This window comes from Drosophila sechellia, chromosome 4 (genome assembly GCF_004382195.2).
Source record: "Drosophila sechellia strain sech25 chromosome 4, ASM438219v1, whole genome shotgun sequence".
Lineage (NCBI taxonomy): Eukaryota > Metazoa > Arthropoda > Insecta > Diptera > Drosophilidae > Drosophila > Drosophila sechellia.
Genome location: NC_045953.1, coordinates 1 through 19,059, shown reverse-complemented (window position 1 = coordinate 19,059; position 19,059 = coordinate 1). Strand labels below are relative to the sequence as shown.

Sequence of the window (19,059 nt, the reverse complement as noted above, 5' to 3'; positions counted from 1 at the left end):
TACGACAGAGGGTTCAAAAACTACTATAGGTAGGCAGTGGTTGCCGACCTCTCATATTGTTCAAAACTTATGTATTCATATGATTTTGGCAATTATATGATTAAATTAAATAATATACATATGAAAATGGTTAATTATTATATGTATATGGGAAAAAATGCTGAGATATTCCCATATTCTCTTAGTATTATAGAGAAAAGCCATTTAAGTGAGAGGGTATAGTAGTGTAAACGACCGGAATTACGACAGAGGGTTCAAAAACTACTATAGGTAGGCAGTGGTTGCCGACCTCTCATATTGTTCAAAACTTATGTATTCATATGATTTTGGCAATTGTATGAGTAAATTAAATAATATACATATGAAAATGATTAATTATTATATGTATAAGGGAAAAAATGCTGAAATATTCCCACATTCTCTTAGTATTATAGAGAAAATCCATTATAGTGAGAGGGTATAGTAGTGTAAACGACCGGAATTACGACAGAGGGTTCAAAAACTACTATAGGTAGGCAGTGGTTGCCGACCTCTCATATTGTTCAAAACTTATGTATTCATATGATTTTGGCAATTGTATGAGTAAATTAAATAATATACATATGAAAATGATTAATTATTATATGTATAAGGGAAAAAATGCTGAAATATTCCCACATTCTCTTAGTATTATAGAGAAAATCCATTATAGTGAGAGGGTATAGTAGTGTAAACGACCGGAATTACGACAGAGGGTTCAAAAACTACTATAGGTAGGCAGTGGTTGCCGACCTCTCATATTGTTCAAAACTTATGTATTCATATGAATTTGGCAATTATATGAGTAAATTAAATAATATACATATGAAAATGATTAATTATTATATGTATAAGGGAAAAAAATGCTGAAATATTCCCACATTCTCTTAGTATTATAGAGAAAATCCATTATAGTGAGAGGGTATAGTAGTGTAAACGACCGGAATTACGACAGAGGGTTCAAAAACTACTATAGGTAGGCAGTGGTTGCCGACCTCTCATATTGTTCAAAACTTATGTATTCATATGATTTTGGCAATTATATGATTAAATTAAATAATATACATATGAAAATGGTTAATTATTATATGTATATGGGAAAAAATGCTGAGATATTCCCATATTCTCTTAGTATTATAGAGAAAAGCCATTATAGTGAGAGGGTATAGTAGTGTAAACGACCGGAATTACGACAGAGGGTTCAAAAACTACTATAGGTAGGCAGTGGTTGCCGACCTCTCATATTGTTCAAAACATATGTATTCATATAAAGGTTGTCCCGCATATAAGAAGGCCAAAAGCATGCTCGCTCCAAAGCTGGCTTCAGCCCCACGCGCCCATTACACTGTGAGCAGCAGCAAGGTTACTCCTAACGTTAGTTTTGCCAACGCTGTCAAGCAGGCAACTGATGAGACACATGCCATCCCTCATACTCAGGCCAATTTTGACAACCTGATGGAAACAATAATGGGCAGAATGGAAGCCATGTTTGAAAAAATGATGGAGAAGGCGATGAGTCAAACGAATCAGATGATGGAGAAGGTAATGAGTCAAATGAATCAGATGATGGCAACCGTCTGTAAGTCCCTATGCAATCAGCACTAGACATAACCATCTGGAACGCAAACGGCCTGATCAACAACAGGCCAGAGGTCGAGCTTTATTGCAAGACCAACCAAGCAGATATTCTCCTCATATCCGAAACCCATTTTTCAGACAGGTCCTACTTCACCTTAAGGGGGTATGACCTCGTGTCAGCCATCCACCCTAATGGTTCAGCACGCGGCGGCGCCGCCATCCTTATTCGCAGCAGCATCAAATTCGACACCCAACCACCAATTCAAGAGGATTGGGTGCAATGCGCCCGAATATCGGTAAGCACCACCCACGGAGACATTACCTTAGCTGCTGCCTACTGCCCACCCAGATTTAGAGCCACGGACGATTGCTTCTCTTCGCTTTTGGACAGCCTCGGCCCCAAATTCGTCATAGGAGGTGACTTTAACGCCAAGCACACTTGGTGGGGTTCCAGAGTATGCAATCCAAAAGGACGCGCGCTATGCAGGCAGGTTCTCTCCCGCAACCTCAATTGCCACGGAACTGGGACGCCAACATACTGGCCCACTGACCCTGCAAAAACTCCAGACATCTTGGACTTTGCGATCTCTGGCGGCCTGGACCCGGCAAGAATCCAGACCAGGGAGGTGGAAGACCTTCTCTCGGACCATAGTGCCATTGCCGTTTCGGTCTACGCCTCAGCCATGTTGAGATCCGCGGGTAAAAAGTTAATCTTCAAAACGTCCGACATCAGCAAATACCACCACTGGCTGAACAACTCGACAGTCACTAATCCACCATTGGATACCCCTGAACTTATAGATGCGGCCGTTGTGAACCTCACCTCGCAAATTCAGGAGGCAGCAACTTATGCTGCTCCAAGGTTCTCTAACCAAACGAGGGACAGAAGTAGAGACGTCCACTTTTGGAATCCTCGGGTTAATGAGCTCAAGTCAGAGAAAAGGCGTCTCCGACGGGTTTGGTTCCTCTCCAGGAACCCTAGAGACAAAACAGCTCTCAACAGAGCCACCAAGGAGCTGAAGGAAACTCTGGTCAGGCTAAGGAAGGAGGCCCTCGACAGCTTTGTTGGTAATCTCGCGCCGGGTGATCCCCACCACAACCTGTGGAATGTTACCAAGCGCATCAAGAGGCCACTGAAGAGGATCCCGCCCATCAGAAGACAAGACAACTCATGGTGCAGAACTGAGACCGAAAGAGCCAACGCATTCGCCGAGCACTTGGAGGAAGTCTTCACACCAGCCAATCGATGTTCCCCAAATGAAGCAGCCGAAACAGCCAGGCTCCTGTCAGAACCTCTCTTTGACTCCGAGTCGATACCCCAGGCCACGGAAGAGGAAATCAGCAATTTAATAGCGGCAATGGGTAACCACAAGGCTCCAGGCGATGATGCCATCAATGCCATTGCTTTAAAACTCCTCCCCCCTATTAGCAAGTCACTAATCACGACCATAATAAATAAGTGCTTGCAATTGGGGCACTTCCCTTCATCATGGAAACGCGCCGAAGTAGTTATGATCCTGAAGCCTGGTAAACACGAAGCCAATCCCGCCTCCTACCGCCCGATCAGCCTACTACCAGTACTCTCCAAGATACTCGAAAGAGTATTTTTGACCAGAGTATTGCCGGTGATTGAGGAGGCTGGTCTGATCCCTGATCACCAGTTTGGCTTTAGGCGCCGCCACGGGACACCAGAGCAAGGCCACCGAGTAGCGCAATATATCCTGGACGCCTTTGAGAATAAGAAATACTGCCTAGCAGTAATGCTGGACATTAAGCAAGCCTTTGATCGTGTTTGGCACCCCGGTCTCCTCCTAAAGCTCAAAAACGGCCTGCCCCAGCCATATTTCAAGTTCTTAAAATCGTTCTTGGAGGGCAGAAGATTCGCCGTCAGGTGTGGAGAAACGCGCTCAGACGTCAAAGAAGCCCGTGCAGGAGTTCCCCAAGGAAGCGTTCTCGGTCCGCTCCTCTACAACGCGTATACGGCTGACCTGCCGGTGATACCGAGCCAGTACATTATGGCAGCCACTTACGCCGATGATACTGCGTTCCTAACAACAGCAGATACCCCAGCAGAGGCCTCCCAGACTATGCAGGAGCAACTAGATCTACTGAACACGTGGCACACGAGATGGAATATATCGGTAAACAGCGACAAGTCAACCGCTACCACCTTCGCAACTAGACGCGGCACTTGCCCACCAGTTAGTTTCAACGGGTTCCCAATCCCAGAGGTAGCCAATCCAAATTATCTTGGCTTTACACTGGACAGGAGACTTACATGGAGACCACACCTGCTAAAGAAGCGGAAACAGGCGGAGAACCGAGTCCGTGAATTCTACTGGCTGATGGGCAGACAATCTAAGCTACCGACTTCCACTAAGCTCCTTATCTACAAAGCGATCATAAGGCCAATCTGGACGTATGGCATTCAACTGTGGGGCACTGCATCGAAAAGTAACATCAACATTATCCAGACATTCGAAAACAAAACGCTCCGCACAGTCACAAACGCTCACCCTTTCCACGATAATGCCACTATACACGAGGTCCTCAGCTTCCCCTGGGTGAAGGATGAGATTAAGAAAAGCAGCAGGCAGTACATGCAGAGGCTTCAAGACCACCCAAACAACCTGGCACAAGACCTGATGGACACCAGTCAACGCACCAGGAGGCTGCACCGATCACACCCTTTGGACCTCTCTGGGATTAGACACGCAAATTAAATTAAATTATACACATACATTATTATATACTTCATACATACAATATCGACAGTTATTGTATAGTTTCGCAACAATTTATGTAATCAATTAATTCTCTACCGTTAAGTTTAGTCATCAAATTTAATGATTGTCCGCGAAGGACAGTTTTAAATTAATATATCCAAAAAAAAAAAAAAAAAAAAAAAAATATGATTTTGGCAATAATATGAGTAAATTAAATAATAAACATATAAAAATTAATATTTATTATATGTATAAAAAAAAAAAAATAATCATATTATATATGAATAATGGAAAAAAAATGAAATGTTCCTATAATCTCTTAATATATAAGAGAATAGACCGTATGTTGGGTGGCAAACGGAATTGAAAATACCCGCTTTGAGGACAGCGGGTTCAAAAACTACTATAGGTAGGCAGTGGTTGCCGACCTCCCGCATTATTCGAAATATTTATTTCGGATTATGTTTATATTGGTTACATAAAATAAAGTATATTATTATCCGTACAAATTTGTTTCTCAGTTCTATAGAACACGGGACTTGGCTCCGCGGATAATAGGAATATACGCTTTTTAGATAATATCGTTGAAACAAAAGTCAAGTTTCTATTATATATAGAATAACAAATCGTTTCCATATATTATCGTTAATTTTTGGAGGCAGGCAAATATTAATTTATTACCTGCCGTATAGTTGGATTATTATATCGTTACGGTATAATACAAATATGGATTCTTATGAAAGAAATATAAAATTATATATTAAATGTGGAAATATTATCATATGCGCTTGGTTTTATGTTATATATTACCAGAGAGATATATGAAAAGAGATAAATTTTAAATTTATCTTCAAAATGCAAATGATTTAACTTAATATTTATATTGGTTAAACAAAAATTGTACATGTGTGGATACAATAATTATGTATGTTGGAAATAAAATGATATTTTATAATGAAATATGTATATATAAAAAGATAAAATTATAGAAACATGTATATTACAATAATTATATGAAATTCTTGTTATATTGGTAAAACAAGTATAAATTAAAAATGAAAATATGGATACGAATGCTATATAAAAATGGCCGTAATCGAATAGATTTTTTACTTATATTTATATATTTAAAATTTTACCCAAAGGCGAAATATTGAATTTTATTCAATATAATAAAAATCATGGAATTATATAAAGTGAAAAATCTATATATCTATTATATTGCTTATTTCGATTCAAAAAATATGAATGGAATATGAAGGAAAAACATTATTCTGGTTGATCCTGCCAGTAGTTATATGCTTGTCTCAAAGATTAAGCCATGCATGTCTAAGTACACACGAATTAAAAGTGAAACCGCAAAAGGCTCATTATATCAGTTATGGTTCCTTAGATCGTTAACAGTTACTTGGATAACTGTGGTAATTCTAGAGCTAATACATGCAATTAAAACATGAACCTTATGGGACATGTGCTTTTATTAGGCTAAAACCAAGCGATCGCAAGATCGTTATATTGGTTGAACTCTAGATAACATGCAGATCGTATGGTCTTGTACCGACGACAGATCTTTCAAATGTCTGCCCTATCAACTTTTGATGGTAGTATCTAGGACTACCATGGTTGCAACGGGTAACGGGGAATCAGGGTTCGATTCCGGAGAGGGAGCCTGAGAAACGGCTACCACATCTAAGGAAGGCAGCAGGCGCGTAAATTACCCACTCCCAGCTCGGGGAGGTAGTGACGAAAAATAACAATACAGGACTCATATCCGAGCCCTGTAATTGGAATGAGTACACTTTAAATCCTTTAACAAGGACCAATTGGAGGGCAAGTCTGGTGCCAGCAGCCGCGGTAATTCCAGCTCCAATAGCGTATATTAAAGTTGTTGCGGTTAAAACGTTCGTAGTTGAACTTGTGCTTCATACGGGTAGTACAACTTACAATTGTGGTTAGTACTATACCTTATGTATGTAAGCGTATTACCGGTGGAGTTCTTATATGTGATTAAATACTTGTATTTTTTCATATGTTCCTCCTATTTAAAAACCTGCACTAGTGCTCTTAAACGAGTGTTATTGTGGGCCGGTACTATTACTTTGAACAAATTAGAGTGCTTAAAGCAGGCTTCAAATGCCTGAATATTCTGTGCATGGGATAATGAAATAAGACCTCTGTTCTGCTTTCATTGGTTTTCAGATCAAGAGGTAATGATTAATAGAAGCAGTTTGGGGGCATTAGTATTACGACGCGAGAGGTGAAATTCTTGGACCGTCGTAAGACTAACTTAAGCGAAAGCATTTGCCAAAGATGTTTTCATTAATCAAGAACGAAAGTTAGAGGTTCGAAGGCGATCAGATACCGCCCTAGTTCTAACCATAAACGATGCCAGCTAGCAATTGGGTGTAGCTACTTTTATGGCTCTCTCAGTCGCTTCCCGGGAAACCAAAGCTTTTGGGCTCCGGGGGAAGTATGGTTGCAAAGCTGAACTTAAAGGAATTGACGGAAGGGCACCACCAGGAGTGGAGCCTGCGGCTTAATTTGACTCAACACGGGAAAACTTACCAGGTCCGAACATAAGTGTGTAAGACAGATTGATAGCTCTTTCTCGAATCTATGGGTGGTGGTGCATGGCCGTTCTTAGTTCGTGGAGTGATTTGTCTGGTTAATTCCGATAACGAACGAGACTCAAATATATTAAATAGATATCTTCAGGATTATGGTGCTGAAGCTTATGTAGCCTTCATTCATGGTGGCAGTAAAATGTTTATTGTGTTTGAATGTGTTTATGTAAGTGGAGCCGTACCTGTTGGTTTGTCCCATTATAAGGACACTAGCTTCTTAAATGGACAAATTGCGTCTAGCAATAATGAGATTGAGCAATAACAGGTCTGTGATGCCCTTAGATGTCCTGGGCTGCACGCGCGCTACAACGTGTATTTCCTAGACCGAGAGGTCCGGGTAAACCGCTGAACCACTTTCATGCTTGGGATTGTGAACTGAAACTGTTCACATGAACTTGGAATTCCCAGTAAGTGTGAGTCATTAACTCGCATTGATTACGTCCCTGCCCTTTGTACACACCGCCCGTCGCTACTACCGATTGAATTATTTAGTGAGGTCTCCGGACGTGATCACTGTGACGCCTTGCGTGTTACGGTTGTTTCGCAAAAGTTGACCGAACTTGATTATTTAGAGGAAGTAAAAGTCGTAACAAGGTTTCCGTAGGTGAACCTGCGGAAGGATCATTATTGTATAATATCCTTATCGTTAATAAATATTTGTTATAATACAAATAAATACAATTTACCAAAATAAAAATATTACAAAATGATTCCACGGAATCAAAGTTAAAGTCAAAATAAATGAAGATGGCTTTTATTTTATATGTGGGCTTGACAACCTCATAAAAAGACTTTAACATTATTAATGTTGCTGTGCGTATTTGTGGCAGTACTTACTACAACAACGGCGTTTCCTATAAAAACAAATTCTCGAAAATGGAAATCGAAGAAACTAAACTAAATTCGAAAGTAGAAGTCGAATTAAAATAAAAATAATTTTGAATGTGTGGTAATCAAAATAAGTGTGTGTGTATATGGACCATAATATACACGCGTTGCGAATATGTATTGTTCATCTATGTTATGAGCATACGTTGGCTAATGCAACAACCTAAAATATACAATGTTTGTACCTGTCATCCATCAGGTTAATGTTTTATATAAATTTTGCAGTATGTGTCACCCAAAATAGCAAACCATAACCAGATTATTATGATACATAATGCTTATATGAAACTAAGACATTTCGCAACATTTATTTTAGGTATAAAAAATAAATTTATTGAAGGAATTGATATATGCCAGTAAAATGGTGTATTTTTAATTTCTTTCAATAAAAACAATATTGACATTATATAAAATTGAATTATAAAACTCTAAGCGGTGGATCACTCGGCTCATGGGTCGATGAAGAACGCAGCAAACTGTGCGTCATCGTGTGAACTGCAGGACCATGAACATCGACATTTTGAACGCATATCGCAGTCCATGCTGTTATGTACTTTAATTAATTTTATAGTGCTGCTTGGACTACATATGGTTGAGGGTTGTAAGACTATGCTAATTAAGTTGTTTTATAAATTTTTTATAAGCATATGGTATATTATTGGATTAAATAATGATTTTATTCATAATATTAAAAAGAAATGAAAAACATTATCTCACATTTGAATGTGAAAAACGAAGAGAAATATTTTTCTTTTTCAATCAAATAATACTGAGAAATGTCTAGCATAAAAAATTGAAATATTTTTCATCTAGAATTGTCTCTTATTAATGATTCGGAAAAAGAAAAATCTTGGTTTTGTTATTATTCTTCGTTGGTTCGTTAAATGGATAAAAAATGACTTTGCTTACAAGAACTATTGGAACTATTTATAACGAATTTAATTGATTGTTTTATCATTTATATATAAAGAATTTATGGCAAAATATAGTTATATATACAACCTCAACTCATATGGGACTACCCCCTGAATTTAAGCATATTAATTAGGGGAGGAAAAGAAACTAACAAGGATTTTCTTAGTAGCGGCGAGCGAAAAGAAAACAGTTCAGCACTAAGTCACTTTGTCTATATGGCAAATGTGAGATGCAGTGTATGGAGCGTCAATATTCTAGTATGAGAAATTAATGATTTAAGTCCTTCTTAAATGAGGCCATTTACCCATAGAGGGTGCCAGGCCCGTATAACGTTAATGATTGCTAGATGATGTTTCCAAAGAGTCGTGTTGCTTGATAGTGCAGCACTAAGTGGGTGGTAAACTCCATCTAAAACTAAATATAACCATGAGACCGATAGTAAACAAGTACCGTGAGGGAAAGTTGAAAAGAACTCTGAATAGAGAGTTAAACAGTACGTGAAACTGCTTAGAGGTTAAGCCCGATGAACCTGAATATCCGTTATGGAAAATTCATCATTAAAATTGTAATATTTAAATAATATTATTAAGAATAATGTGCATTTTTTCCATATAAGGACATTGTAATCTATTAGCATATCCCAAATTTATCATAAAATATAACTTATAGTTTATTCCAATTAAATTGCTTGCATTTTAACACAGAATAAATGTTATTAATTTGATAAAGTGCTGATAGATTTATATTATTACAGAGCGTTAATTTTTCGGAATTATATAATGGCATAATTATCATTGATTTTTGTGTTTATTATATGCTCTTGTATGATTAACAATGCGAAAGATTCAGGATACCTTCGGGACCCGTCTTGAAACACGGACCAAGGAGTCTAACATATGTGCAAGTTATTGGGATGTAAACCTAATAGCGTAATTAACTTGACTAATAATGGATTAGTTTTTTAGCTATTTATAGCTAATTAACACAATCCCGGGGCGTTCTATATAGTTATGTATAATGTATATTTATATTATTTATGCCTCTAACTGGAACGTACCTTGAGCATATATGCTGTGACCCGAAAGATGGTGAACTATACTTGATCAGGTTGAAGTCAGGGGAAACCCTGATGGAAGACCGAAACAGTTCTGACGTGCAAATCGATTGTCAGAATTGAGTATAGGGGCGAAAGACCAATCGAACCATCTAGTAGCTGGTTCCTTCCGAAGTTTCCCTCAGGATAGCTGGTGCATTTTAATATTATATAAAATAATCTTATCTGGTAAAGCGAATGATTAGAGGCCTTAGGGTCGAAACGATCTTAACCTATTCTCAAACTTTAAATGGGTAAGAACCTTAACTTTCTTGATATGAAGTTCAAGGTTATGATATAATGTGCCCAGTGGGCCACTTTTGGTAAGCAGAACTGGCGCTGTGGGATGAATGTAATGTTACGGTGCCCAAATTAACAACTCATGCAGATACCATGAAAGGCGTTGGTTGCTTAAAACAGCAGGACGGTGATCATGGAAGTCGAAATCGCTAAGGAGTGTGTAACAACTCACCTGCCGAAGCAACTAGCCCTTAAAATGGATGGCGCTTAAGTTGTATACCTATACATTACCGCTAAAGTAGATGATTTATATTACTTGTGATATAAATTTTGAAACTTTAGTGAGTAGGAAGGTACAATGGTATGCGTAGAAGTGTTTGGCGTAAGCCTGCATGGAGCTGCCATTGGTACAGATCTTGGTGGTAGTAGCAAATAATCGAATGAGACCTTGGAGGACTGAAGTGGAGAAGGGTTTCGTGTGAACAGTGGTTGATCACGAGTTAGTCGGTCCTAAGTTCAAGGCGAAAGCCGAAAATTTTCAAGTAAAACAAAAATGCCTAACTATATAAACAAAGCGAATATAATACACTTGAAAAATTTTGAACGAAAGGGAATACGGTTCCAATTCCGTAACCTGTTGAGTATCCGTTTGTTATTAAATATGGGCCTCGTGCTCATCCTGGCAACAGGAACGACCATAAAGAAGCCGTCGAGAGATATCGGAAGAGTTTTCTTTTCTGTTTTATAGCCGTACTACCATGGAAGTCTTTCGCAGAGAGATATGGTAGATGGGCTAGAAGAGCATGACATATACTGTTGTGTCGATATTTTCTCCTCGGACCTTGAAAATTTATGGTGGGGACACGCAAACTTCTCAACAGGCCGTACCAATATCCGCAGCTGGTCTCCAAGGTGAAGAGTCTCTAGTCGATAGAATAATGTAGGTAAGGGAAGTCGGCAAATTAGATCCGTAACTTCGGGATAAGGATTGGCTCTGAAGATTGAGATAGTCGGGCTTGATTGGGAAACAATAACATGGTTTATGTGCTCGTTCTGGGTAAATAGAGTTTCTAGCATTTATGTTAGTTACTTGTTCCCCGGATAGTTTAGTTACGTAGCCAATTGTGGAACTTTCTTGCTAAAATTTTTAAGAATACTATTTGGGTTAAACCAATTAGTTCTTATCAATTATAACGATTATCAATTAACAATCAATTCAGAACTGGCACGGACTTGGGGAATCCGACTGTCTAATTAAAACAAAGCATTGTGATGGCCCTAGCGGGTGTTGACACAATGTGATTTCTGCCCAGTGCTCTGAATGTCAAAGTGAAGAAATTCAAGTAAGCGCGGGTCAACGGCGGGAGTAACTATGACTCTTAGGGGATCAGGGGTAATTGCGAGCAGAGGGGGAGTATTTTTCTGTAATTCGTAAGTCATATCATATGGTGTGCGGAAGGGGAATTTTACTCTGTAACTCACAAGTCTCTCCTTTACTCAAGTCGACTCAAAACCTCCTCGTGGTGGTCCCCGGTAATGCTAAACTTGTTTAGCAGCTAATTTGAGCGGCAAAACTTTTCCGATGGGTTGGTTCCCCAGAGGAAATTTATTCATATTGGAACTACAAATAGAAATAACGAGCCTCGGAGCAATTTACGCAATCTGATGACGACCCGACCCTCCGTGGACATCTTCCCGGAGGACCAATATGAACCAAACGCAGCGGCTACTCTATCTAGGGTACCCTGCACAGTATGTGGCCGGTCCTTTAACAGCAAGAGAGGACTCGGTGTTCACATGCGATCTCGGCACCCAGACGAACTTGATGAAGAACGTCGACGTGTCGATATAAAGGCAAGGTGGAGTGAGGAAGAGAAGTGGATGATGGCGAGAAAGGAGGTTGAGCTCACAGCAAATGGACATAAACACATAAACAAGCAACTAGCGGTGTATTTTGCAAACCGCAGCGTCGAAGCCATCAAAAAGCTAAGACAAAGGGGCGATTATAAGGAGAAAATAGAGCAGATAAGAAGGCAATCAGCTCTCGTCCCGGAAGTTGCAAATCTAACCATAAGGCGCCGCCCTAGTAGAAGTGAGCAAAACCACCAAGTAACAACATCAGAAACAACTCCAATCACACCCTCCGAACAGTCGAACAGGGAAATTTTGCGGACACTGCGTGGGTATAGCCCCGTAGAATGCCATTCCAAATGGAGAGCCCAAGAGCTACAAACGATCATTGACAGGGCAGAGCTCGAGGGAAAGGAAACCACTCTCCAATGCTTATCGCTATATCTCCTAGGAATTTTTCCGGCACAGGGTGTACGTCACACTCTGACGAGACCTCCTCGGAGGCCTCGAAATAGGAGAGAAAGCAGAAGGCAGCAGTATGCTGTCGTCCAGCGTAACTGGGATAAGCATAAAGGAAGATGCATAAGTCCTTGCTAAATGGAACTGATGAGTCGGTAATGCCAAGCCAAGAAGTAATGGTTCCTTACTGGAGAGAAGTAATGACTCAGCCTAGCCCAAGCTCTTGCAGTAGAGAAGTGATACAAATGGATCACTCGCTTGAGAGGGTTTGGTCTGCTATTACAGAGCACGACCTTCGGGCATCAAGAATCTCATTATCTTCATCTCCGGGGCCTGACGGGATAACTCCAAAAACAGCCAGGGAGGTGCCGTCAGGTATTATGTTGCGAATAATGAACCTAATTCTATGGTGCGGCAATCTACCACACTCTATCCGACTGGCCAGAACCGTCTTCATCCCGAAGACGGTGACGGCGAAGCGACCGCAAGACTTTCGTCCAATATCGGTGCCTTCAGTCCTGGTAAGACAGCTAAATGCAATATTGGCACCCGGTTGAACTCATCAATCAATTGGGACCCGCGCCAGCGGGGCTTCTTACCTACCGACGGATGTGCCGATAACGCGACGATAGTTGACTTAGTCTTGAGGCATAGCCATAAGCACTTTAGATCTTGCTACATTGCAAATTTAGATGTAAGCAAGGCATTCGATTCTTTATCGCATGCATCTATATATGACACCTTACGTGCTTATGGTGCGCCAAAGGGCTTCGTTGACTACGTACAGAATACGTACGAGGGTGGCGGTACCAGTCTCAATGGGGACGGTTGGAGTTCAGAGGAATTCGTCCTGCTAGAGGTGAAGCAGGGTGACCCTTTGTCTCCTATTCTATTTAACTTGGTAATGGACAGGTTACTTAGAAACCTACCCAGCGAAATTGGTGCCAGAGTCGGAAATGCCATTACTAACGCGGCCGCGTTTGCAGATGATTTGGTACTATTTGCTGAAACTCGAATGGGACTTCAAGTATTGTTGGACAGAACGTTGGATTTTCTATCTCTCGTCGGCCTCAAACTTAATGCCGACAAATGTTTTACCGTTGGCATTAAGGGCCAGCCGAAACAGAAGTGTACCGTGCTAGAGGCACAGAGCTTTTACGTAGGCTCAAGGGAGATTCCATCATTGAAGCGAACGGACGAGTGGAAGTACTTAGGCATCAACTTCACTGCAACCGGGAGGGTTCGATGCAATCCGGCCGAGGACATTGGTCCGAAGCTACAAAGATTGACAAAGGCCCCCCTCAAACCACAACAGAGGATGTTCGCCCTTAGGACTGTCCTTATCCCACAGCTCTATCACAAGTTAGCCCTTGGGAGTGTGGCGATAGGCATCCTACGAAAACTGACAAACTAATACGATACTATGTGCGAAGATGGCTAAATCTTCCGCTGGATATACCGATAGCATTCATTCACGCACCCCCAAAAAGTGGAGGTCTCGGAATTCCATCACTTAGATGGGTAGCTCCAATGTTAAGGCTAAGACGTTTGAGTAATATTAAATGGCCTCACCTCACGCAAAACGAGGTAGCCAGCTCTTTCCTCGAAGCAGAAAAACAACGGGCCCGAGATAGATTATTAGCAGAACAAAATGAATTGTTATCGCGTCCGGCAATAGAAAAATATTGGGCGAACAAATTGTACCTCTCAGTTGATGGTAGCGGACTCCGTGAAGCAGGCCATTGGGGCCCGCAACACGGGTGGGTTAATCAACCCACGCGTTTACTAACAGGAAAGGAATATATAGACGGTATTCGTCTGCGGATAAATGCCCTACCCACGAAGTCTCGTACTACAAGGGGAAGGCACGAATTGGAACGACAGTGTCGTGCAGGATGTGACGCTCCCGAAACAACAAACCATATTATGCAAAAATGTTACGATCGCATGGGAGGCGCATAGCTAGACACAACTGCGTAGTAAATCGAATCAAGCGGGGACTTGAGGAGAGAGGCTGCGTAGTCATTGTTGAACCAAGTCTGCAGTGCGAATCCGGTCTTAATAAACCAGACCTGGTGGCACTACGACAAAATCACATTGATGTGATCGACATACAAATTGTGACAGACGGACACTCTATGGATGATGCACACCAGCGCAAAATCAATAGATACGACAGACCGGACATACGAACTGAGTTGCGTCGCAGATTCGAAGCCGCAGGTGACATTGAATTCCATTCTGCCACCCTGAACTGGAGGGGGATCTGGAGTGGTCAATCCGTTAAAAGATTGATAGCGAAGGGTCTCCTCAGCAAATATGATAGTCATATCATTAGCGTCCAGGTTATGAGAGGCAGTCTCGGTTGTTTTAAACAGTTCATGTACCTGAGCGGGTTTTCCCGAGATTGGACTTAGCTAAAACGTTTGGTTCAAAACATTTGCTTGCTGTCTTGGCATAACATCAATAAAGGCATAAACATCGCAAATAATGGTAATATATAAATTGGCTATGAGGATGGTTTTAGTACGTAGGCGTTGCGGAACTTCGGTTCAGATAGAGCAATGAATCGTGCATGCTAGGAAACTGAAGTGTTGACAGACCTAGTATCTTTCGATAGATTTCCATACCTCCGCGATCAAAAAAAAAAAAAAAAAAAAAAAAAATAGCCAAATGCCTCGTCATCTAATTAGTGACGCGCATGAATGGATTAACGAGATTCCTACGGCTGTGGTTGATACCCATATCGCGGGTAGAGCCTTCGTGTTCGACGTTTGAGTTACGGTGCTAGTTGCGCAAAACTCGGGTGCTGTGACCCAGAGATCAGTAGAGATTTTAGGTAGATCTCGCTCCTCAGCAAGGGGGAGTGCTTGCCCGGCAAGCAAGTACTCGAATTGCTACCGGGGTGGTCGCTATGTACATAGCTATAGCTTCCAGTCCGGGACGTTTGTCTGGCGTATCCAGACTCATGCACCATGTTGATACATGCACCACTTGTGGTGTTCAGGGTGTCGTGGTTGTAATCCCTTCAGTGTGGAACACGCCACGTAAAACAAGTTCGGAGAGGTCCGAAAGTCACTGTCCTATCTACTATCTAGCGAAACCACAGCCAAGGGAACGGGCTTGGAATAATTAGCGGGGAAAGAAGACCTTTTGAGCTTGACTCTAATCTGGCAGTGTAAGGAGACATAAGAGGTGTAGAATAAGTGGGAGATATTAGACCTCGGTTTGGTATCGTCAATGAAATACCACTACTCTTATTGTTTCCTTACTTACTTGATTAAATGGAACGTGTATCATTTCCTAGCCATTATACGGATATATTTATTATATCTTATGGTATTGGGTTTTGATGCAAGCTTCTTGATCAAAGTATCACGAGTTTGTTATATAATCGCAAACAAATTCTTTAATAAAACGATGCATTTATGTATTTTTGATTTGAAAATTTGGTATAACTCCAATTACTCAGGTATGATCCAATTCAAGGACATTGCCAGGTAGGGAGTTTGACTGGGGCGGTACATCTCTCAAATAATAACGGAGGTGTCCCAAGGCCAGCTCAGTGCAGACAGAAACCACACATAGAGCAAAAGGGCAAATGCTGACTTGATCTCGGTGTTCAGTACACACAGGGACAGCAAAAGCTCGGCCTATCGATCCTTTTGGTTTAAAGAGTTTTTAACAAGAGGTGTCAGAAAAGTTACCATAGGGATAACTGGCTTGTGGCGGCCAAGCGTTCATAGCGACGTCGCTTTTTGATCCTTCGATGTCGGCTCTTCCTATCATTGTGAAGCAAAATTCACCAAGCGTTGGATTGTTCACCCATGCAAGGAACGTGAGCTGGGTTTAGACCGTCGTGAGACAGGTTAGTTTTACCCTACTAATGACAAAACGTTGTTGCGACAGCATTCATGCGTAGTACAAGAGGAACCGCAGGTACGGACCAATGGCACAATACTTGTTCGAGCGAACAGTGGTATGACGCTACGTCCGTTGGATTATGCCTGAACGCCTCTAAGGTCGTATCCGTGCTGGACTGCAATGATAAATAAGGGGCAATTTGCATTGTATGGCTTCTAAACCATTTAAAGTTTATAATTTATTTTATAAACGACAATGGATGTGATGCCAATGTAATTTGTAACATAGTAAATTAGGAGGATCTTCGATCACCTGATGCCGCGCTAGTTACATATAAAAGCATTATTTAATACAATGACAAAGCCTAGAATCAATTGTAAACGACTTTTGTAACAGGCAAGGTGTTGTAAGTGGTTGAGCAGCTGCCATACTGCGATCCACTGAAGCTTATCCTTTGCTTGATGATTCGATAAATAAATGATTTTTCCTGTAGCCAAACACCTCGTCATCAATTTAGTGACGCATATGATATTGTCCCTATCATATAATTAATATAAAGACTTTAATGGATTGTGTCAAGTTGCCAAACACCTCGTCATCAATTTAGTGACGCATATGATATTGTCCCTATCATATAATTAATATAAAGACTTTAATGAATTGTGTCAAGTTGCCAAACACCTCGTCATCAATTTAGTGACGCATATGATATTGTCCCTATCATATAATTTTTGATATAAAGACTTAAAGAATTGTATCAAGTTGCCAAACACCTCGTCATCAATTTAGTGACGCATATGATATTGTCCCTATCATATAATTAATATACAGACTTTAATGAATTGTGTCAAGTTGCCAAACACCTCGTCATCAATTTAGTGACGCATATGATATTGTCCTTATCATATAATTTTTGATATAAACTTTAAAGAATTGAATCAAGTTGCCAAACACCTCGTCATCAATTTAGTGACGCATATGATATTGTCCCTATCATATAATTAATATAAAGACTTTAATGGATTGTGTCAAGTTGCCAAACACCTCGTCATCATTTAGTGACGCATTGATATTGTCCTATCATATAATTAATATAAAGACTTTAATGAATTGTGTCAAGTTGCAACACCTCGTCATCATTTAGTGACGCATATGATATTGTCCTTATCATATAATTTTTGATATAAAGACTTTAAAGAATTGTATCAAGTTGCCAAACACCTCGTCATCAATTTAGTGACGCATATGATATTGTCCCTATCATATAATTAATATAAAGACTTAAATGGATTGTGTCAAGTTGCCAAACACCTCGTCATCAATTTAGTGACGCATATGATATTGTCCTATCATATAATTTTATATAAAGACTTTAAAGAATTGTTCAAGTTGCCAAACACCTCGTCATCAATTTAGTGACGCATATGATATTGTCCCTATCATATAATTATATAAAGACTTTAATGAATTGTTCAAGTTGCCAAACCTCGTCATCAATTTAGTGACGCATATGATATTGTCCCTATCATATAATTTAATATAAGACTTTAAAGAATTGTTCAAGTTGCCAAACACCTCGTCACAATTTAGTGACGCATATGATATTGTCCTATCATATAATTGATATAAAGACTTTAAGAATTGTTCAAGTTGCCAAACACCTCGTCATCAATTTAGTGACGCATATGATATTGTCCCTATCATATAATTAATATAAAGACTTTAATGATGTGTCAAGTTGCCAAAACCTCGTCATCAATTTAGTGACGCATATGATATTGTCCCTATCATATAATTAATATAAGACTTTAATGAATTGTGTCAAGTTGCCAAACCTCGTCATCAATTTAGTGACGCATATGATATTGTCCCTATCATATAATTAATATAAAGACTTTAATGAATTGTGTCAAGTTGCCAAAACCTCGTCATCAATTTAGTGACGCATATGATATTGTCCTTATCATATAATTTGATATAAAGACTTTAAAGATTGTATCAAGTTGCCAAACACCTCGTCATCAATTTAGTGACGCATATGATATTGTCCTATCATATAATTAATATAAAGACTTTAATGGATTGTGTCAAGTTGCCAAACACCTCGTCATCAATTTAGTGACGCATATGATATTGTCCCTATCATATAATTATATAAGACTTTAATGAATGTGTCAAGTTGCCAAACACCTCGTCATCAATTTAGTGACGCATATGATATTGTCCCTATCATATAATTTTTGATATAAGACTTTATAAGAATTGTATCAAGTTGCAAACACCTCGTCATCAATTTAGTGACGCATATGATATTGTCCATCATATAATTAATATAACAACTTTAATAGAATTGTGTCAAGTTGCCAAACACCTCGTCATCAATTTAGTGACGCAATATGATATGTCCTATCATAATAATTTTGATATAAAGACTTAAGAATTGATCAAGTTGCCAAACACCTCGTCATCAATTTAGTGACGCATATATATTGTCCTATCATATAATTAATATAAAGACTTTAATGAATTGTGTCAAGTTGCCAAACACCTCGTCATCAATTTAGTGACGCATATGATATTTCCCTATCATATAATTAATATAAAGACTTTAATGAATTGTGTCAAGTTGCCAAACACCTCGTCATCAATTTAGTGACGCATATGATATGTCCTTATCATATAATTTTATATAAGACTTTAAAGAATTGTATCAAGTTGCAAACCCTCGTCATCAATTTAGTGACGCATATGATATTGTCCCTATCATATAATTAATATAAAGACTTTAATGATTGTGTCAAGT

The 19,059-nt window shown here is 39.7% G+C and overlaps 2 non-coding genes and 1 pseudogene across 2 annotated transcripts; all 3 read left to right on the top strand.

Moving 5' to 3' along the window:
* Positions 1-5,593: 5,593 nt before the first annotated feature.
* Positions 5,594-7,573, top strand: LOC116801942. Its single transcript, XR_004362319.1, has one exon. It is a non-coding gene; the product is annotated as a small subunit ribosomal RNA (ribosomal RNA).
* Positions 7,574-8,258: 685 nt separating this feature from the next.
* On the top strand, positions 8,259-8,436 carry LOC116801941. Its single transcript, XR_004362318.1, has one exon. It is a non-coding gene; the product is annotated as a 5.8S ribosomal RNA (ribosomal RNA).
* Positions 8,437-8,832: 396 nt separating this feature from the next.
* Positions 8,833-16,726, top strand: LOC116801943 (annotated as a pseudogene).
* The last annotated feature ends 2,333 nt before the right edge of the window (positions 16,727-19,059 follow it).